Genomic DNA, 23,422 nt, shown 5'->3' on the forward strand with positions numbered 1-23,422 from the left:
TGCATTTGAACATCAGGTGCTCACCTAACAGGAGTTCTTTCTATTTTTCTTTAGTTAGTAAGTGCTTCCATGTTAGGTGAGCAATTGTTGCAATATCCCCACTACAGAAAACCATCTCTCTATACTTTCAAAATCTTCACCAAGCAAGCTCAGAAAAGAGCGGGAAAAATGTGGGAGGAGCTACTTAATGGTTTGGTGCCTTGAGGGCCTTTCAAGGGATAAAAAGGTGGGCACTTCTTCCACAGTGCCCATAGCAGGAACGGCCTCGGATGAGAACAGTGATGCAGGCCAACTGGCTGAACATTGCAGTTTTGAATTTCAGATGTCTTGAAACCTCATAGAAATACAGCTTCAAGCTTGTAAGTGCTTACCTATTGAGGTTGAAGTTCTGTTAACTAAACAACAGCTCTGGAAGTGTATGTTATAATATTTAGAGAATAATTGCATTTGAGCATCAGGTGCTCACCTAACAGGAGTTCTTTCTATTTTTCTTTAGTTAGTAAGTGCTTCCATGTTAGGTGAGCAATTGTTGCAATATCTCCACTGCAGAAAACCATCCATCTATACTTTCAAAATCTTCACCAAGCAAGCTCAGAAAAGAGCGGGAAAAATGTGGGAGGAGCTACTTAATGGTTTGGTGCCTTCAGGGCCTTTCAATGGATAAAAAGGTGGGCACTTCTTCCACAGTGCCCATAGCAGGAACGGCCTCGGATGAGAACAGTGATGCAGGCCAACTGGCTGAACATTGCAGTTTTGAATTTCAGATGTCTTGAAACCTCATAGAAATACAGCTTCAAGCTTGTAAGTGCTTACCTATTGAGGTTGAAGTTCTGTTAACTAAACAACAGCTCTGGAAGTGTATGTTATAATATTTAGAGAATAATTGCATTTGAGCATCAGGTGCTCACCTAACAGGAGTTCTTTCTATTTTTCTTTAGTTAGTAAGTGCTTCCATGTTAGGTGAGCAATTGTTGCAATATCTCCACTACAGAAAACCATCTCTCTATACTTTCAAAATATTCACCAAGCAAGCTCAGAAAGAGCGGGAAAAATGTGGGAGGAGCTACTTAATGGTTTGGTGCCTTCAGGGCCTTTCAAGGGATAAAAAGGCGAGCACTTCTTCCACAGTGCCCATAACAGGAACAGCCTCAGACAAGAACAGGGATGCAGACCCATTGGCTGAACATTGCAGTTTTGAATTTCAGATGTCTTGAAACCTCATAGAAATACAGCTTCATGGTTATAAGTGCTTACCTTTTGAGGTTGAAGTTCTGTGAACTAAACAGCAACTTTGGAAGTGTATGTTATAATATTTAGGATGGATTGCATTTGAACATCAGGTGCTCACCTAACAGGAGTTCTTTCTATTTTTCTTTAGTTAGTAAGTGCTTCCATGTTAGGTGAGCAATTGTTGCAATATCTCCACTACAGAAAACCATCTCTCTATACTTTCAAAATCTTCACCAAGCAAGCTCAGAAAAGAGCGGGAAAAATGTGGGAGGAGCTACTTAATGGTTTGGTGCCTTCAGGGCCTTTCAAGGGATAAAAAGGTGGGCACTTCTTCCACAGTGCCCATAGCAGGAACGGCCTCGGATGAGAACAGTGATGCAGGCCAACTGGCTGAACATTGCAGTTTTGAATTTCAGATGTCTTGAAACCTCATAGAAATACAGCTTCAAGCTTGTAAGTGCTTACCTATTGAGGTTGAAGTTCTGTTAACTAAACAACAGCTCTGGAAGTGTATGTTATAATATTTAGAGAATAATTGCATTTGAGCATCAGGTGCTCACCTAACAGGAGTTCTTTCTATTTTTCTTTAGTTAGTAAGTGCTTCCATGTTAGGTGAGCAATTGTTGCAATATCTCCACTACAGAAAACCATCTCTCTATACTTTCAAAATCTTCACCAAGCAAGCTCAGAAAAGAGCGGGAAAAATGTGGGAGGAGCTACTTAATGGTTTGGTGCCTTCAGGGCCTTTCAAGGGATAAAAAGGTGAGCACTTCTTCCACAGTGCCCATAACAGTAACAGCCTCAGACAAGAACAGGGATGCAGACCCATTGGCTGAACATTGCAGTTTTGAATTTCAGATGTCTTGAAACCTCATAGAAATACAGCTTCATGGTTATAAGTGCTTACCTTTTGAGGTTGAAGTTCTGTGAACTAAACAGCAACTTTGGAAGTGTATGTTATAATATTTAGGATGGATTGCATTTGAACATCAGGTGCTCACCTAACAGGAGTTCTTTCTATTTTTCTTCAGTTAGTAAGTGCTTCCATGTTGGGTGAGCAATTGTTGCAATATCCCCACTACAGAAAACCATCTCTCTATACTTTCAAAATCTTCACCAAGCAAGCTCAGAAAAGAGCGGGAAAAATGTGGGAGGAGCTACTTAATGGTTTGGTGCCTTGAGGGCCTTTCAAGGGATAAAAAGGTGGGCACTTCTTCCACAGTGCCCATAGCAGGAACGGCCTCAGATGAGAACAGTGATGCAGGCCAACTGGCTGAACATTGCAGTTTTGAATTTCAGATGTCTTGAAACCTCATAGAAATACAGCTTCAAGCTTGTAAGTGCTTACCTATTGAGGTTGAAGTTCTGTTAACTAAACAACAGCTCTGGAAGTGTATGTTATAATATTTAGAGAATAATTGCATTTGAGCATCAGGTGCTCACCTAACAGGAGTTCTTTCTATTTTTCTTTAGTTAGTAAGTGCTTCCATGTTAGGTGAGCAATTGTTGCAATATCTCCACTGCAGAAAACCATCCCTCTATACTTTCAAAATCTTCACCAAGCAAGCTCAGAAAAGAGCGGGAAAAATGTGGGAGGAGCTACTTAATGGTTTGGTGCCTTCAGGGCCTTTCAAGGGATAAAAAGGCGAGCACTTATTCCCCAGTGCCCATACCAGAAACAGCCTCTGACAAGAACAGGGATGCAGACCCTTTGGCTGAACATTGCAGTTTTGAATTTCAGATGCCTTGAAACCTCATAGAAATAAAGCTTCAAGCTTGTAAGTGCTTACCTTTTGAGTTTGAAGTTCTGTGAAATAAACAACAACCCTGGAAGTACATGGTATAATATTTAGGAATGGATTGCATTTGAGCATCAGGTGTTCACCTAACAGGAGTTCTTTCTATTTTTCTTTAGTTAGTAAGTGCTTCCATGTTAGGTGAGCAATTGTTGCAATATCCCCACTACAGAAAACCATCTCTCTATACTTTCAAAATCTTCACCAAGCAACCTCAGAAAAGAGCGGGAAAAATGTGGGAGGAGCTACTTAATGGTCTGGTGCCTTGAGGGCCTTTCAAGGGATAAAAAGGTGGGCCCTTCTCCACAGTGCCCATAGCAGGAACGGCCTCGGATGACAACAGTGATGCAGGCCAACTGGCTGAACATTGCAGTTTTGAATTTCAGATGTCTTGAAACCTCATAGAAATACAGCTTCATGGTTATAAGTGCTTACCTTTTGAGTTTGAAGTTCTGTGAAATAAACAACAACTCTGGAAGTACATGGTATACTATTTAGGGATGGATTGCATTTGAGCATCAGGTGTTCACCTAACAGGAGTTCTTTCTATTTTTCTTTAGTTAGTAAGTGCTTCCATGTTAGGTGAGCAATTGTTGCAATATCCCCACTACAGAAAACCATCTCTCTATACTCTCAAAATCTTCTCCAAGCAAGCTCAGAAAGAGCGGGAAAAATGTGGGAGGAGCTACTTAATGGTTTGGTGCCTTCAGGGCCTTTCAAGGGATAAAAAGGCGAGCACTTCTTCCACAGTGCCCATAACAGGAACAGCCTCAAACAAGAACAGGGATGCAGACCCATTGGCTGAACATTGCAGTTTTGAATTTCAGATGCCTTGAAACCTCATAGAAATACAGCTTCATGGTTATAAGTGCTTACCTTTTGAGGTTGAAGTTCTGTGAACTAAACAGCAACTTTGGAAGTGTATGTTATAATATTTAGGATGGATTGCATTTGAACATCAGGTGCTCACCTAACAGGAGTTGTTTCTATTTTTCTTTAGTTAGTAAGTGCTTCCATGTTAGGTGAGCAATTGTTGCAATATCTCCACTACAGAAAACCATCTCTCTATACTTTCAAAATCTTCACCAAGCAAGCTCAGAAAAGAGCGGGAAAAATGTGGGAGGAGCTTCTTAATGGTTTGGTGCCTTCAGGGACTTTCAAGGGATAAAAAGGCTAGAACTTCTTCCACAGTGCCCATACCAGGAACAGCCTCAGACAAGAACAGGGATGCAGACCCTTTGGCTGAACATTGCAGTTTTGAATTTCAGATGTCTTGAAACCTCATAGAAATACAGCTTCAAGCTTGTAAGTGCTTACCTTTTGAGTTTGAAGTTCTGTGAAATAAACAACAACTCTGGAAGTACATGGTATAATATTTAGGGATGGATTACATTTGAGCATCAGGTGTTCACCTAACAGGAGTTCTTTCTATTTTTCTTTAGTTAGTAAGTGCTTCCATGTTAGGTGAGCAATTGTTGCAATATCCCCACTACAGAAACCCATCTCTCTATACTTTCAAAATCTTCACCAAGCAAGCTCAGAAAGAGCGGAAAAAATGTGGGAGGAGCTACTTAATGGTTTGGTGCCTTCAGGGCCTTTCAAGGGATAAAAAGGCGAGCACTTCTTCCACAGTGCCCATAACAGGAACAGCCTCAGACAAGAACAGGGATGCAGACCCATTGGCTGAACATTGCAGTTTTGAATTTCAGATGTCTTGAAACCTCATAGAAATACAGCTTCATGGTTATAAGTGCTTACCTTTTGAGGTTGAAGTTCTGTGAACTAAACAGCAACTTTGGAAGTGTATGTTATAATATTTAGGATGGATTGCATTTGAACATCAGGTGCTCACCTAACAGGAGTTCTTTCTATTTTTCTTTAGTTAGTAAGTGCTTCCATGTTAGGTGAGCAATTGTTGCAATATCCCCACTACAGAAAACCATCTCTCTATACTTTCAAAATCTTCACCAAGCAAGCTCAGAAAAGAGCGGGAAAAATGTGGGAGGAGCTACTTAATGGTTTGGTGCCTTGAGGGCCTTTAAAGGGATAAAAAGGTGGGCACTTCTTCCACAGTGCCCATAGCAGGAACGGCCTCGGATGAGAACAGTGATGCAGGCCAACTGGCTGAACATTGCAGTTTTGAATTTCAGATGTCTTGAAACCTCATAGAAATACAGCTTCAAGCTTGTAAGTGCTTACCTATTGAGGTTGAAGTTCTGTTAACTAAACAACAGCTCTGGAAGTGTATGTTATAATATTTAGAGAATAATTGCATTTGAGCATCAGGTGCTCACCTAACAGGAGTTCTTTCTATTTTTCTTTAGTTAGTAAGTGCTTCCATGTTAGGTGAGCAATTGTTGCAATATCTCCACTGCAGAAAACCATCCATCTATACTTTCAAAATCTTCACCAAGCAAGCTCAGAAAAGAGCGGGAAAAATGTGGGAGGAGCTACTTAATGGTTTGGTGCCTTCAGGGCCTTTCAAGGGATAAAAAGGTGGGCACTTCTTCCACAGTGCCCATAGCAGGAACGGCCTCGGATGAGAACAGTGATGCAGGCCAACTGGCTGAACATTGCAGTTTTGAATTTCAGATGTCTTGAAACCTCATAGAAATACAGCTTCAAGCTTGTAAGTGCTTACCTATTGAGGTTGAAGTTCTGTTAACTAAACAACAGCTCTGGAAGTGTATGTTATAATATTTAGAGAATAATTGCATTTGAGCATCAGGTGCTCACCTAACAGGAGTTCTTTCTATTTTTCTTTAGTTAGTAAGTGCTTCCATGTTAGGTGAGCAATTGTTGCAATATCTCCACTACAGAAAACCATCTCTCTATACTTTCAAAATCTTCACCAAGCAAGCTCAGAAAGAGCGGGAAAAATGTGGGAGGAGCTACTTAATGGTTTGGTGCCTTCAGGGCCTTTCAAGGGATAAAAAGGCGAGCACTTCTTCCACAGTGCCCATAACAGGAACAGCCTCAGACAAGAACAGGGATGCAGACCCATTGGCTGAACATTGCAGTTTTGAATTTCAGATGTCTTGAAACCTCATAGAAATACAGCTTCATGGTTATAAGTGCTTAACTTTTGAGGTTGAAGTTCTGTGAACTAAACAGCAACTTTGGAAGTGTATGTTATAATATTTAGGATGGATTGCATTTGAACATCAAGTGCTCACCTAACAGGAGTTCTTTCTATTTTTCTTTAGTTAGTAAGTGCTTCCATGTTAGGTGAGCAATTGTTGCAATATCCCCACTACAGAAAACCATCTCTCTATACTTTCAAAATCTTCACCAAGCAAGCTCAGAAAAGAGCGGGAAAAATGTGGGAGGAGCTACTTAATGGTTTGGTGCCTTGAGGGCCTTTCAAGGGATAAAAAGGTGGGCACTTCTTCCACAGTGCCCATAGCAGGAACGGCCTCGGATGAGAACAGTGATGCAGGCCAACTGGCTGAACATTGCAGTTTTGAATTTCAGATGTCTTGAAACCTCATAGAAATACAGCTTCAAGCTTGTAAGTGCTTACCTATTGAGGTTGAAGTTCTGTTAACTAAACAACAGCTCTGGAAGTGTATGTTATAATATTTAGAGAATAATTGCATTTGAGCATCAGGTGCTCACCTAACAGGAGTTCTTTCTATTTTTCTTTAGTTAGTAAGTGCTTCCATGTTAGGTGAGCAATTGTTGCAATATCTCCACTGCAGAAAACCATCCATCTATACTTTCAAAATCTTCACCAAGCAAGCTCAGAAAAGAGCGGGAAAAATGTGGGAGGAGCTACTTAATGGTTTGGTGCCTTCAGGGCCTTTCAAGGGATAAAAAGGTGGGAACTTCTTCCACAGTGCCCATAGCAGGAACGGCCTCGGATGAGAACAGTGATGCAGGATAACTGGCTGAACATTGCAGTTTTGAATTTCAGATGTCTTGAAACCTCATAGAAATACAGCTTCAAGCTTGTAAGTGCTTACCTATTGAGGTTGAAGTTCTGTTAACTAAACAACAGCTCTGGAAGTGTATGTTATAATATTTAGAGAATAATTGCATTTGAGCATCAGGTGCTCACCTAACAGGAGTTCTTTCTATTTTTCTTTAGTTAGTAAGTGCTTCCATGTTAGGTGAGCAATTGTTGCAATATCTCCACTACAGAAAACCATCTCTCTATACTTTCAAAATCTTCACCAAGCAAGCTCAGAAAGAGCGGGAAAAATGTGGGAGGAGCTACTTAATGGTTTGGTGCCTTCAGGGCCTTTCAAGGGATAAAAAGGCGAGCACTTCTTCCACAGTGCCCATAACAGGAACAGCCTCAGACAAGAACAGGGATGCAGACCCATTGGCTGAACATTGCAGTTTTGAATTTCAGATGTCTTGAAACCTCATAGAAATACAGCTTCATGGTTATAAGTGCTTACCTTTTGAGGTTGAAGTTCTGTGAACTAAACAGCAACTTTGGAAGTGTATGTTATAATATTTAGGATGGATTGCATTTGAACATCAGGTGCTCACCTAACAGGAGTTCTTTCTATTTTTCTTTAGTTAGTAAGTGCTTCCATGTTAGGTGAGCAATTGTTGCAATATCCCCACTACAGAAAACCATCTCTCTATACTTTCAAAATGTGGGAGGAGCTACTTAATGGTTTGGTGCCTTCAAGGCCTTTCAAGGGATAAAAAGGCGAGCACTTATTCCACAGTGCCCATACCAGAAACAGCCTCTGACAAGAACAGGGATGCAGACCCTTTGGCTGAACATTGCAGTTTTGAATTTCAGATGTCTTGAAACCTCATAGAAATACAGCTTCATGGTTATAAGTGCTTACCTTTTGAGGTTGAAGTTGTGTGAACTAAACAGCAACTTTGGAAGTGTATGTTATAATATTTAGGATGGATTGCATTTGAACATCAGGTGCTCACCTAACAGGAGTTCTTTCTATTTTTCTTTAGTTAGTAAGTGCTTCCATGTTAGGTGAGCAATTGTTGCAATATCCCCACTACAGAAAACCATCTCTCTATACTTTCAAAATCTTCACCAAGCAAGCTCAGAAAAGAGCGGGAAAAATGTGGGAGGAGCTTCTTAATGGTTTGGTGCCTTCAGGGACTTTCAAGGGATAAAAAGGCTAGAACTTCTTCCACAGTGCCCATACCAGGAACAGCCTCAGACAAGAACAGGGATGCAGACCCTTTGGCTGAACATTGCAGTTTTGAATTTCAGATGTCTTGAAACCTCATAGAAATACAGCTTCAAGCTTGTAAGTGCTTACCTTTTGAGTTTGAAGTTCTGTGAAATAAACAACAACTCTGGAAGTACATGGTATAATATTTAGGGATGGATTACATTTGAGCATCAGGTGTTCACCTAACAGGAGTTCTTTCTATTTTTCTTTAGTTAGTAAGTGCTTCCATGTTAGGTGAGCAATTGTTGCAATATCCCCACTACAGAAAACCATCTCTCTATACTTTCAAAATCTTCACCAAGCAAGCTCAGAAAGAGCGGAAAAAATGTGGGAGGAGCTACTTAATGGTTTGGTGCCTTCAGGGCCTTTCAAGGGATAAAAAGGCGAGCACTTCTTCCACAGTGCCCATAACAGGAACAGCCTCAGACAAGAACAGGGATGCAGACCCATTGGCTGAACATTGCAGTTTTGAATTTCAGATGTCTTGAAACCTCATAGAAATACAGCTTCATGGTTATAAGTGCTTACCTTTTGAGGTTGAAGTTCTGTGAACTAAACAGCAACTTTGGAAGTGTATGTTATAATATTTAGGATGGATTGCATTTGAACATCAGGTGCTCACCTAACAGGAGTTCTTTCTATTTTTCTTTAGTTAGTAAGTGCTTCCATGTTAGGTGAGCAATTGTTGCAATATCCCCACTACAGAAAACCATCTCTCTATACTTTCAAAATCTTCACCAAGCAAGCTCAGAAAAGAGCGGGAAAAATGTGGGAGGAGCTACTTAATGGTTTGGTGCCTTGAGGGCCTTTAAAGGGATAAAAAGGTGGGCACTTCTTCCACAGTGCCCATAGCAGGAACGGCCTCGGATGAGAACAGTGATGCAGGCCAACTGGCTGAACATTGCAGTTTTGAATTTCAGATGTCTTGAAACCTCATAGAAATACAGCTTCAAGCTTGTAAGTGCTTACCTATTGAGGTTGAAGTTCTGTTAACTAAACAACAGCTCTGGAAGTGTATGTTATAATATTTAGAGAATAATTGCATTTGAGCATCAGGTGCTCACCTAACAGGAGTTCTTTCTATTTTTCTTTAGTTAGTAAGTGCTTCCATGTTAGGTGAGCAATTGTTGCAATATCTCCACTACAGAAAACCATCTCTCTATACTTTCAAAATCTTCACCAAGCAAGCTCAGAAAGAGCGGGAAAAATGTGGGAGGAGCTACTTAATGGTTTGGTGCCTTCAGGGCCTTTCAAGGGATAAAAAGGCGAGCACTTCTTCCACAGTGCCCATAACAGGAACAGCCTCAGACAAGAACAGGGATGCAGACCCATTGGCTGAACATTGCAGTTTTGAATTTCAGATGTCTTGAAACCTCATAGAAATACAGCTTCATGGTTATAAGTGCTTACCTTTTGAGGTTGAAGTTCTGTGAACTAAACAGCAACTTTGGAAGTGTATGTTATAATATTTAGGATGGATTGCATTTGAACATCAGGTGCTCACCTAACAGGAGTTCTTTCTATTTTTCTTTAGTTAGTAAGTGCTTCCATGTTAGGTGAGCAATTGTTGCAATATCCCCACTACAGAAAACCATCTCTCTATACTTTCAAAATCTTCACCAAGCAAGCTCAGAAAAGAGCGGGAAAAATGTGGGAGGAGCTACTTAATGGTTTGGTGCCTTGAGGGCCTTTCAAGGGATAAAAAGGTGGGCACTTCTTCCACAGTGCCCATAGCAGGAACGGCCTCAGATGAGAACAGTGATGCAGGCCAACTGGCTGAACATTGCAGTTTTGAATTTCAGATGTCTTGAAACCTCATAGAAATACAGCTTCAAGCTTGTAAGTGCTTACCTATTGAGGTTGAAGTTCTGTTAACTAAACAACAGCTCTGGAAGTGTATGTTATAATATTTAGAGAATAATTGCATTTGAGCATCAGGTGCTCACCTAACAGGAGTTCTTTCTATTTTTCTTTAGTTAGTAAGTGCTTCCATGTTAGGTGAGCAATTGTTGCAATATCTCCACTGCAGAAAACCATCCCTCTATACTTTCAAAATCTTCACCAAGCAAGCTCAGAAAAGAGCGGGAAAAATGTGGGAGGAGCTACTTAATGGTTTGGTGCCTTCAGGGCCTTTCAAGGGATAAAAAGGCGAGCACTTATTCCCCAGTGCCCATACCAGAAACAGCCTCTGACAAGAACAGGGATGCAGACCCTTTGGCTGAACATTGCAGTTTTGAATTTCAGATGCCTTGAAACCTCATAGAAATAAAGCTTCAAGCTTGTAAGTGCTTACCTTTTGAGTTTGAAGTTCTGTGAAATAAACAACAACCCTGGAAGTACATGGTATAATATTTAGGAATGGATTGCATTTGAGCATCAGGTGTTCACCTAACAGGAGTTATTTCTATTTTTCTTTAGTTAGTAAGTGCTTCCATGTTAGGTGAGCAATTGTTGCAATATCCCCACTACAGAAAACCATCTCTCTATACTTTCAAAATCTTCACCAAGCAACCTCAGAAAAGAGCGGGAAAAATGTGGGAGGAGCTACTTAATGGTCTGGTGCCTTGAGGGCCTTTCAAGGGATAAAAAGGTGGGCCCTTCTCCACAGTGCCCATAGCAGGAACGGCCTCGGATGACAACAGTGATGCAGGCCAACTGGCTGAACATTGCAGTTTTGAATTTCAGATGTCTTGAAACCTCATAGAAATACAGCTTCATGGTTATAAGTGCTTACCTTTTGAGTTTGAAGTTCTGTGAAATAAACAACAACTCTGGAAGTACATGGTATACTATTTAGGGATGGATTGCATTTGAGCATCAGGTGTTCACCTAACAGGAGTTCTTTCTATTTTTCTTTAGTTAGTAAGTGCTTCCATGTTAGGTGAGCAATTGTTGCAATATCCCCACTACAGAAAACCATCTCTCTATACTCTCAAAATCTTCACCAAGCAAGCTCAGAAAGAGCGGGAAAAATGTGGGAGGAGCTACTTAATGGTTTGGTGCCTTCAGGGCCTTTCAAGGGATAAAAAGGCGAGCACTTCTTCCACAGTGCCCATAACAGGAACAGCCTCAAACAAGAACAGGGATGCAGACCCATTGGCTGAACATTGCAGTTTTGAATTTCAGATGCCTTGAAACCTCATAGAAATACAGCTTCATGGTTATAAGTGCTTACCTTTTGAGGTTGAAGTTCTGTGAACTAAACAGCAACTTTGGAAGTGTATGTTATAATATTTAGGATGGATTGCATTTGAACATCAGGTGCTCACCTAACAGGAGTTGTTTCTATTTTTCTTTAGTTAGTAAGTGCTTCCATGTTAGGTGAGCAATTGTTGCAATATCTCCACTACAGAAAACCATCTCTCTATACTTTCAAAATCTTCACCAAGCAAGCTCAGAAAAGAGCGGGAAAAATGTGGGAGGAGCTTCTTAATGGTTTGGTGCCTTCAGGGACTTTCAAGGGATAAAAAGGCTAGAACTTCTTCCACAGTGCCCATACCAGGAACAGCCTCAGACAAGAACAGGGATGCAGACCCTTTGGCTGAACATTGCAGTTTTGAATTTCAGATGTCTTGAAACCTCATAGAAATACAGCTTCAAGCTTGTAAGTGCTTACCTTTTGAGTTTGAAGTTCTGTGAAATAAACAACAACTCTGGAAGTACATGGTATAATATTTAGGGATGGATTACATTTGAGCATCAGGTGTTCACCTAACAGGAGTTCTTTCTATTTTTCTTTAGTTAGTAAGTGCTTCCATGTTAGGTGAGCAATTGTTGCAATATCCCCACTACAGAAAACCATCTCTCTATACTTTCAAAATCTTCACCAAGCAAGCTCAGAAAGAGCGGAAAAAATGTGGGAGGAGCTACTTAATGGTTTGGTGCCTTCAGGGCCTTTCAAGGGATAAAAAGGCGAGCACTTCTTCCACAGTGCCCATAACAGGAACAGCCTCAGACAAGAACAGGGATGCAGACCCATTGGCTGAACATTGCAGTTTTGAATTTCAGATGTCTTGAAACCTCATAGAAATACAGCTTCATGGTTATAAGTGCTTACCTTTTGAGGTTGAAGTTCTGTGAACTAAACAGCAACTTTGGAAGTGTATGTTATAATATTTAGGATGGATTGCATTTGAACATCAGGTGCTCACCTAACAGGAGTTCTTTCTATTTTTCTTTAGTTAGTAAGTGCTTCCATGTTAGGTGAGCAATTGTTGCAATATCCCCACTACAGAAAACCATCTCTCTATACTTTCAAAATCTTCACCAAGCAAGCTCAGAAAAGAGCGGGAAAAATGTGGGAGGAGCTACTTAATGGTTTGGTGCCTTGAGGGCCTTTAAAGGGATAAAAAGGTGGGCACTTCTTCCACAGTGCCCATAGCAGGAACGGCCTCGGATGAGAACAGTGATGCAGGCCAACTGGCTGAACATTGCAGTTTTGAATTTCAGATGTCTTGAAACCTCATAGAAATACAGCTTCAAGCTTGTAAGTGCTTACCTATTGAGGTTGAAGTTCTGTTAACTAAACAACAGCTCTGGAAGTGTATGTTATAATATTTAGAGAATAATTGCATTTGAGCATCAGGTGCTCACCTAACAGGAGTTCTTTCTATTTTTCTTTAGTTAGTAAGTGCTTCCATGTTAGGTGAGCAATTGTTGCAATATCTCCACTGCAGAAAACCATCCATCTATACTTTCAAAATCTTCACCAAGCAAGCTCAGAAAAGAGCGGGAAAAATGTGGGAGGAGCTACTTAATGGTTTGGTGCCTTCAGGGCCTTTCAAGGGATACAAAGGTGGGCACTTCTTCCACAGTGCCCATAGCAGGAACGGCCTCGGATGAGAACAGTGATGCAGGCCAACTGGCTGAACATTGCAGTTTTGAATTTCAGATGTCTTGAAACCTCATAGAAATACAGCTTCAAGCTTGTAAGTGCTTACCTATTGAGGTTGAAGTTCTGTTAACTAAACAACAGCTCTGGAAGTGTATGTTATAATATTTAGAGAATAATTGCATTTGAGCATCAGGTGCTCACCTAACAGGAGTTCTTTCTATTTTTCTTTAGTTAGTAAGTGCTTCCATGTTAGGTGAGCAATTGTTGCAATATCTCCACTACAGAAAACCATCTCTCTATACTTTCAAAATCTTCACCAAGCAAGCTCAGAAAGAGCGGGAAAAATGTGGGAGGAGCTACTTAATGGTTTGGTGCCTTCAGGGCCTTTCAAGGGATAAAAAGGCGAGCACTTCTTCCACAGTGCCCATAACAGGAACAGCCTCAGACAAGAACAGGGATGCAGACCCATTGGCTGAACATTGCAGTTTTGAATTTCAGATGTCTTGAAACCTCATAGAAATACAGCTTCATGGTTATAAGTGCTTAACTTTTGAGGTTGAAGTTCTGTGAACTAAACAGCAACTTTGGAAGTGTATGTTATAATATTTAGGATGGATTGCATTTGAACATCAGGTGCTCACCTAACAGGAGTTCTTTCTATTTTTCTTTAGTTAGTAAGTGCTTCCATGTTAGGTGAGCAATTGTTGCAATATCCCCACTACAGAAAACCATCTCTCTATACTTTCAAAATCTTCACCAAGCAAGCTCAGAAAAGAGCGGGAAAAATGTGGGAGGAGCTACTTAATGGTTTGGTGCCTTGAGGGCCTTTCAAGGGATAAAAAGGTGGGCACTTCTTCCACAGTGCCCATAGCAGGAACGGCCTCGGATGAGAACAGTGATGCAGGCCAACTGGCTGAACATTGCAGTTTTGAATTTCAGATGTCTTGAAACCTCATAGAAATACAGCTTCAAGCTTGTAAGTGCTTACCTATTGAGGTTGAAGTTCTGTTAACTAAACAACAGCTCTGGAAGTGTATGTTATAATATTTAGAGAATAATTGCATTTGAGCATCAGGTGCTCACCTAACAGGAGTTCTTTCTATTTTTCTTTAGTTAGTAAGTGCTTCCATGTTAGGTGAGCAATTGTTGCAATATCTCCACTGCAGAAAACCATCCATCTATACTTTCAAAATCTTCACCAAGCAAGCTCAGAAAAGAGCGGGAAAAATGTGGGAGGAGCTACTTAATGGTTTGGTGCCTTCAGGGCCTTTCAAGGGATAAAAAGGTGGGCACTTGTTCCACAGTGCCCATAGCAGGAACGGCCTCGGATGAGAACAGTGATGCAGGCCAACTGGCTGAACATTGCAGTTTTGAATTTCAGATGTCTTGAAACCTCATAGAAATACAGCTTCAAGCTTGTAAGTGCTTACCTATTGAGGTTGAAGTTCTGTTAACTAAACAACAGCTCTGGAAGTGTATGTTATAATATTTAGAGAATAATTGCATTTGAGCATCAGGTGCTCACCTAACAGGAGTTCTTTCTATTTTTCTTTAGTTAGTAAGTGCTTCCATGTTAGGTGAGCAATTGTTGCAATATCTCCACTACAGAAAACCATCTCTCTATACTTTCAAAATCTTCACCAAGCAAGCTCAGAAAGAGCGGGAAAAATGTGGGAGGAGCTACTTAATGGTTTGGTGCCTTCAGGGCCTTTCAAGGGATAAAAAGGCGAGCACTTCTTCCACAGTGCCCATAACAGGAACAGCCTCAGACAAGAACAGGGATGCAGACCCATTGGCTGAACATTGCAGTTTTGAATTTCAGATGTCTTGAAACCTCATAGAAATACAGCTTCATGGTTATAAGTGCTTACCTTTTGAGGTTGAAGTTCTGTGAACTAAACAGCAACTTTGGAAGTGTATGTTATAATATTTAGGATGGATTGCATTTGAACATCAGGTGCTCACCTAACAGGAGTTCTTTCTATTTTTCTTTAGTTAGTAAGTGCTTCCATGTTAGGTGAGCAATTGTTGCAATATCCCCACTACAGAAAACCATCTCTCTATACTTTCAAAATGTGGGAGGAGCTACTTAATGGTTTGGTGCCTTCAAGGCCTTTCAAGGGATAAAAAGGCGAGCACTTATTCCACAGTGCCCATACCAGAAACAGCCTCTGACAAGAACAGGGATGCAGACCCTTTGGCTGAACATTGCAGTTTTGAATTTCAGATGTCTTGAAACCTCATAGAAATACAGCTTCATGGTTATAAGTGCTTACCTTTTGAGGTTGAAGTTGTGTGAACTAAACAGCAACTTTGGAAGTGTATGTTATAATATTTAGGATGGATTGCATTTGAACATCAGGTGCTCACCTAACAGGAGTTCTTTCTATTTTTCTTTAGTTAGTAAGTGCTTCCATGTTAGGTGAGCAATTGTTGCAATATCCCCACTACAGAAAACCATCTCTCTATACTTTCAAAATCTTCACCAAGCAAGCTCAGAAAAGAGCGGGAAAAATGTGGGAGGAGCTTCTTAATGGTTTGGTGCCTTCAGGGACTTTCAAGGGATAAAAAGGCTAGAACTTCTTCCACAGTGCCCATACCAGGAACAGCCTCAGACAAGAACAGGGATGCAGACCCTTTGGCTGAACATTGCAGTTTTGAATTTCAGATGTCTTGAAACCTCATAGAAATACAGCTTCAAGCTTGTAAGTGCTTACCTTTTGAGTTTGAAGTTCTGTGAAATAAACAACAACTCTGGAAGTACATGGTATAATATTTAGGGATGGATTACATTTGAGCATCAGGTGTTCACCTAACAGGAGTTCTTTCTATTTTTCTTTAGTTAGTAAGTGCTTCCATGTTAGGTGAGCAATTGTTGCAATATCCCCACTACAGAAAACCATCTCTCTATACTTTCAAAATCTTCACCAAGCAAGCTCAGAAAGAGCGGAAAAAATGTGGGAGGAGCTACTTAATGGTTTGGTGCCTTCAGGGCCTTTCAAGGGATAAAAAGGCGAGCACTTCTTCCACAGTGCCCATAACAGGAACAGCCTCAGACAAGAACAGGGATGCAGACCCATTGGCTGAACATTGCAGTTTTGAATTTCAGATGTCTTGAAACCTCATAGAAATACAGCTTCATGGTTATAAGTGCTTACCTTTTGAGGTTGAAGTTCTGTGAACTAAACAGCAACTTTGGAAGTGTATGTTATAATATTTAGGATGGATTGCATTTGAACATCAGGTGCTCACCTAACAGGAGTTCTTTCTATTTTTCTTTAGTTAGTAAGTGCTTCCATGTTAGGTGAGCAATTGTTGCAATATCCCCACTACAGAAAACCATCTCTCTATACTTTCAAAATCTTCACCAAGCAAGCTCAGAAAAGAGCGGGAAAAATGTGGGAGGAGCTACTTAATGGTTTGGTGCCTTGAGGGCCTTTAAAGGGATAAAAAGGTGGGCACTTCTTCCACAGTGCCCATAGCAGGAACGGCCTCGGATGAGAACAGTGATGCAGGCCAACTGGCTGAACATTGCAGTTTTGAATTTCAGATGTCTTGAAACCTCATAGAAATACAGCTTCAAGCTTGTAAGTGCTTACCTATTGAGGTTGAAGTTCTGTTAACTAAACAACAGCTCTGGAAGTGTATGTTATAATATTTAGAGAATAATTGCATTTGAGCATCAGGTGCTCACCTAACAGGAGTTCTTTCTATTTTTCTTTAGTTAGTAAGTGCTTCCATGTTAGGTGAGCAATTGTTGCAATATCTCCACTACAGAAAACCATCTCTCTATACTTTCAAAATCTTCACCAAGCAAGCTCAGAAAGAGCGGGAAAAATGTGGGAGGAGCTACTTAATGGTTTGGTGCCTTCAGGGCCTTTCAAGGGATAAAAAGGCGAGCACTTCTTCCACAGTGCCCATAACAGGAACAGCCTCAGACAAGAACAGGGATGCAGACCCATTGGCTGAACATTGCAGTTTTGAATTTCAGATGTCTTGAAACCTCATAGAAATACAGCTTCATGGTTATAAGTGCTTACCTTTTGAGGTTGAAGTTCTGTGAACTAAACAGCAACTTTGGAAGTGTATGTTATAATATTTAGGATGGATTGCATTTGAACATCAGGTGCTCACCTAACAGGAGTTCTTTCTATTTTTCTTTAGTTAGTAAGTGCTTCCATGTTAGGTGAGCAATTGTTGCAATATCCCCACTACAGAAAACCATCTCTCTATACTTTCAAAATCTTCACCAAGCAAGCTCAGAAAAGAGCGGGAAAAATGTGGGAGGAGCTACTTAATGGTTTGGTGCCTTGAGGGCCTTTCAAGGGATAAAAAGGTGGGCACTTCTTCCACAGTGCCCATAGCAGGAATGGCCTCGGATGAGAACAGTGATGCAGGCCAACTGGCTGAACATTGCAGTTTTGAATTTCAGATGTCTTGAAACCTCATAGAAATACAGCTTCAAGCTTGTAAGTGCTTACCTATTGAGGTTGAAGTTCTGTTAACTAAACAACAGCTCTGGAAGTGTATGTTATAATATTTAGAGAATAATTGCATTTGAGCATCAGGTGCTCACCTAACAGGAGTTCTTTCTATTTTTCTTTAGTTAGTAAGTGCTTCCATGTTAGGTGAGCAATTGTTGCAATATCTCCACTGCAGAAAACCATCCATCTATACTTTCAAAATCTTCACCAAGCAAGCTCAGAAAAGAGCGGGAAAAATGTGGGAGGAGCTACTTAATGGTTTGGTGCCTTCAGGGCCTTTCAAGGGATAAAAAGGTGGGCACTTCTTCCACAGTGCCCATAGCAGGAACGGCCTCGGATGAGAACAGTGATGCAGGCCAACTGGCTGAACATTGCAGTTTTGAATTTCAGATGTCTTGAAACCTCATAGAAATACAGCTTCAAGCTTGTAAGTGCTTACCTATTGAGGTTGAAGTTCTGTTAACTAAACAACAGCTCTGGAAGTGTATGTTATAATATTTAGAGAATAATTGCATTTGAGCATCAGGTGCTCACCTAACAGGAGTTCTTTCTATTTTTCTTTAGTTAGTAAGTGCTTCCATGTTAGGTGAGCAATTGTTGCAATATCTCCACTACAGAAAACCATCTCTCTATACTTTCAAAATCTTCACCAAGCAAGCTCAGAAAGAGCGGGAAAAATGTGGGAGGAGCTACTTAATGGTTTGGTGCCTTCAGGGCCTTTCAAGGGATAAAAAGGCGAGCACTTCTTCCACAGTGCCCATAACAGGAACAGCCTCAGACAAGAACAGGGATGCAGACCCATTGGCTGAACATTGCAGTTTTGAATTTCAGATGTCTTGAAACCTCATAGAAATACAGCTTCATGGTTATAAGTGCTTACCTTTTGAGGTTGAAGTTCTGTGAACTAAACAGCAACTTTGGAAGTGTATGTTATAATATTTAGGATGGATTGCATTTGAACATCAGGTGCTCACCTAACAGGAGTTCTTTCTATTTTTCTTTAGTTAGTAAGTGCTTCCATGTTAGGTGAGCAATTGTTGCAATATCCCCACTACAGAAAACCATCTCTCTATACTTTCAAAATGTGGGAGGAGCTACTTAATGGTTTGGTGCCTTCAAGGCCTTTCAAGGGATAAAAAGGCGAGCACTTATTCCACAGTGCCCATACCAGAAACAGCCTCTGACAAGAACAGGGATGCAGACCCTTTGGCTGAACATTGCAGTTTTGAATTTCAGATGTCTTGAAACCTCATAGAAATACAGCTTCATGGTTATAAGTGCTTACCTTTTGAGGTTGAAGTTGTGTGAACTAAACAGCAACTTTGGAAGTGTATGTTATAATATTTAGGATGGATTGCATTTGAACATCAGGTGCTCACCTAACAGGAGTTCTTTCTATTTTTCTTTAGTTAGTAAGTGCTTCCATGTTAGGTGAGCAATTGTTGCAATATCCCCACTACAGAAAACCATCTCTCTATACTTTCAAAATCTTCACCAAGCAAGCTCAGAAAAGAGCGGGAAAAATGTGGGAGGAGCTACTTAATGGTTTGGTGCCTTGAGGGCCTTTCAAGGGATAAAAAGGTGGGCACTTCTTCCACAGTGCCCATAGCAGGAACGGCCTCGGATGAGAACAGTGATGCAGGCCAACTGGCTGAACATTGCAGTTTTGAATTTCAGATGTCTTGAAACCTCATAGAAATACAGCTTCAAGCTTGTAAGTGCTTACCTATTGAGGTTGAAGTTCTGTTAACTAAACAACAGCTCTGGAAGTGTATGTTATAATATTTAGAGAATAATTGCATTTGAGCATCAGGTGCTCACCTAACAGGAGTTCTTTCTATTTTTCTTTAGTTAGTAAGTGCTTCCATGTTAGGTGAGCAATTGTTGCAATATCTCCACTACAGAAAACCATCTCTCTATACTTTCAAAATCTTCACCAAGCAAGCTCAGAAAGAGCGGGAAAAATGTGGGAGGAGCTACTTAATGGTTTGGTGCCTTCAGGGCCTTTCAAGGGATAAAAAGGCGAGCACTTCTTCCACAGTGCCCATAACAGGAACAGCCTCAGACAAGAACAGGGATGCAGACCCATTGGCTGAACATTGCAGTTTTGAATTTCAGATGTCTTGAAACCTCATAGAAATACAGCTTCATGGTTATAAGTGCTTACCTTTTGAGGTTGAAGTTCTGTGAACTAAACAGCAACTTTGGAAGTGTATGTTATAATATTTAGGATGGATTGCATTTGAACATCAGGTGCTCACCTAACAGGAGTTCTTTCTATTTTTCTTTAGTTAGTAAGTGCTTCCATGTTAGGTGAGCAATTGTTGCAATATCTCCACTACAGAAAACCATCTCTCTATACTTTCAAAATCTTCACCAAGCAAGCTCAGAAAGAGCGGGAAAAATGTGGGAGGAGCTACTTAATGGTTTGGTGCCTTCAGGGCCTTTCAAGGGATAAAAAGGCGAGCACTTCTTCCACAGTGCCCATAACAGGAACAGCCTCAGACAAGAACAGGGATGCAGACCCATTGGCTGAACATTGCAGTTTTGAATTTCAGATGTCTTGAAACCTCATAGAAATACAGCTTCATGGTTATAAGTGCTTACCTTTTGAGGTTGAAGTTCTGTGAACTAAACAGCAACTTTGGAAGTGTATGTTATAATATTTAGGATGGATTGCATTTGAACATCAGGTGCTCACCTAACAGGAGTTCTTTCTATTTTTCTTTAGTTAGTAAGTGCTTCCATGTTAGGTGAGCAATTGTTGCAATATCCCCACTACAGAAAACCATCTCTCTATACTTTCAAAATCTTCACCAAGCAAGCTCAGAAAAGAGCGGGAAAAATGTGGGAGGAGCTACTTAATGGTTTGGTGCCTTGAGGGCCTTTCAAGGGATAAAAAGGTGGGCACTTCTTCCACAGTGCCCATAGCAGGAACGGCCTCGGATGAGAACAGTGATGCAGGCCAACTGGCTGAACATTGCAGTTTTGAATTTCAGATGTCTTGAAACCTCATAGAAATACAGCTTCAAGCTTGTAAGTGCTTACCTATTGAGGTTGAAGTTCTGTTAACTAAACAACAGCTCTGGAAGTGTATGTTATAATATTTAGAGAATAATTGCATTTGAGCATCAGGTGCTCACCTAACAGGAGTTCTTTCTATTTTTCTTTAGTTAGTAAGTGCTTCCATGTTAGGTGAGCAATTGTTGCAATATCTCCACTGCAGAAAACCATCCATCTATACTTTCAAAATCTTCACCAAGCAAGCTCAGAAAAGAGCGGGAAAAATGTGGGAGGAGCTACTTAATGGTTTGGTGCCTTCAGGGCCTTTCAAGGGATAAAAAGGTGGGCACTTCTTCCACAGTGCCCATAGCAGGAACGGCCTCGGATGAGAACAGTGATGCAGGCCAACTGGCTGAACATTGCAGTTTTGAATTTCAGATGTCTTGAAACCTCATAGAAATACAGCTTCAAGCTTGTAAGTGCTTACCTATTGAGGTTGAAGTTCTGTTAACTAAACAACAGCTCTGGAAGTGTATGTTATAATATTTAGAGAATAATTGCATTTGAGCATCAGGTGCTCACCTAACAGGAGTTCTTTCTATTTTTCTTTAGTTAGTAAGTGCTTCCATGTTAGGTGAGCAATTGTTGCAATATCTCCACTACAGAAAACCATCTCTCTATACTTTCAAAATCTTCACCAAGCAAGCTCAGAAAGAGCGGGAAAAATGTGGGAGGAGCTACTTAATGGTTTGGTGCCTTCAGGGCCTTTCAAGGGATAAAAAGGCGAGCACTTCTTCCACAGTGCCCATAACAGGAACAGCCTCAGACAAGAACAGGGATGCAGACCCATTGGCTGAACATTGCAGTTTTGAATTTCAGATGTCTTGAAACCTCATAGAAATACAGCTTCATGGTTATAAGTGCTTACCTTTTGAGGTTGAAGTTCTGTGAACTAAACAGCAACTTTGGAAGTGTATGTTATAATATTTAGGATGGATTGCATTTGAACATCAGGTGCTCACCTAACAGGAGTTCTTTCTATTTTTCTTTAGTTAGTAAGTGCTTCCATGTTAGGTGAGCAATTGTTGCAATATCTCCACTACAGAAAACCATCTCTCTATACTTTCAAAATCTTCACCAAGCAAGCTCAGAAAAGAGCGGGAAAAATGTGGGAGGAGCTACTTAATGGTTTGGTGCCTTCAGGGCCTTTCAAGGGATAAAAAGGTGGGCACTTCTTCCACAGTGCCCATAGCAGGAACGGCCTCGGATGAGAACAGTGATGCAGGCCAACTGGCTGAACATTGCAGTTTTGAATTTCAGATGTCTTGAAACCTCATAGAAATACAGCTTCAAGCTTGTAAGTGCTTACCTATTGAGGTTGAAGTTCTGTTAACTAAACAACAGCTCTGGAAGTGTATGTTATAATATTTAGAGAATAATTGCATTTGAGCATCAGGTGCTCACCTAACAGGAGTTCTTTCTATTTTTCTTTAGTTAGTAAGTGCTTCCATGTTAGGTGAGCAATTGTTGCAATATCTCCACTACAGAAAACCATCTCTCTATACTTTCAAAATCTTCACCAAGCAAGCTCAGAAAAGAGCGGGAAAAATGTGGGAGGAGCTACTTAATGGTTTGGTGCCTTCAGGGCCTTTCAAGGGATAAAAAGGCGAGCACTTCTTCCACAGTGCCCATAACAGTAACAGCCTCAGACAAGAACAGGGATGCAGACCCATTGGCTGAACATTGCAGTTTTGAATTTCAGATGTCTTGAAACCTCATAGAAATACAGCTTCATGGTTATAAGTGCTTACCTTTTGAGGTTGAAGTTCTGTGAACTAAACAGCAACTTTGGAAGTGTATGTTATAATATTTAGGATGGATTGCATTTGAACATCAGGTGCTCACCTAACAGGAGTTCTTTCTATTTTTCTTTAGTTAGTAAGTGCTTCCATGTTGGGTGAGCAATTGTTGCAATATCCCCACTACAGAAAACCATCTCTCTATACTTTCAAAATCTTCACCAAGCAAGCTCAGAAAAGAGCGGGAAAAATGTGGGAGGAGCTACTTAATGGTTTGGTGCCTTGAGGGCCTTTCAAGGGATAAAAAGGTGGGCACTTCTTCCACAGTGCCCATAGCAGGAACGGCCTCAGATGAGAACAGTGATGCAGGCCAACTGGCTGAACATTGCAGTTTTGAATTTCAGATGTCTTGAAACCTCATAGAAATACAGCTTCAAGCTTGTAAGTGCTTACCTATTGAGGTTGAAGTTCTGTTAACTAAACAACAGCTCTGGAAGTGTATGTTATAATATTTAGAGAATAATTGCATTTGAGCATCAGGTGCTCACCTAACAGGAGTTCTTTCTATTTTTCTTTAGTTAGTAAGTGCTTCCATGTTAGGTGAGCAATTGTTGCAATATCTCCACTGCAGAAAACCATCCCTCTATACTTTCAAAATCTTCACCAAGCAAGCTCAGAAAAGAGCGGGAAAAATGTGGGAGGAGCTACTTAATGGTTTGGTGCCTTCAGGGCCTTTCAAGGGATAAAAAGGCGAGCACTTATTCCCCAGTGCCCATACCAGAAACAGCCTCTGACAAGAACAGGGATGCAGACCCTTTGGCTGAACATTGCAGTTTTGAATTTCAGATGCCTTGAAACCTCATAGAAATAAAGCTTCAAGCTTGTAAGTGCTTACCTTTTGAGTTTGAAGTTCTGTGAAATAAACAACAACCCTGGAAGTACATGGTATAATATTTAGGAATGGATTGCATTTGAGCATCAGGTGTTCACCTAACAGGAGTTCTTTCTATTTTTCTTTAGTTAGTAAGTGCTTCCATATGTTAGGTGAGCAATTGTTGCAATATCCCCACTACAGAAAACCATCTCTCTATACTTTCAAAATCTTCACCAA

This window comes from Ambystoma mexicanum, chromosome 7q, assembly GCF_040938575.1.
Source record: "Ambystoma mexicanum isolate Mex_15411 chromosome 7q, UKY_AmexF1_1, whole genome shotgun sequence".
NCBI lineage: Eukaryota > Metazoa > Chordata > Amphibia > Caudata > Ambystomatidae > Ambystoma > Ambystoma mexicanum.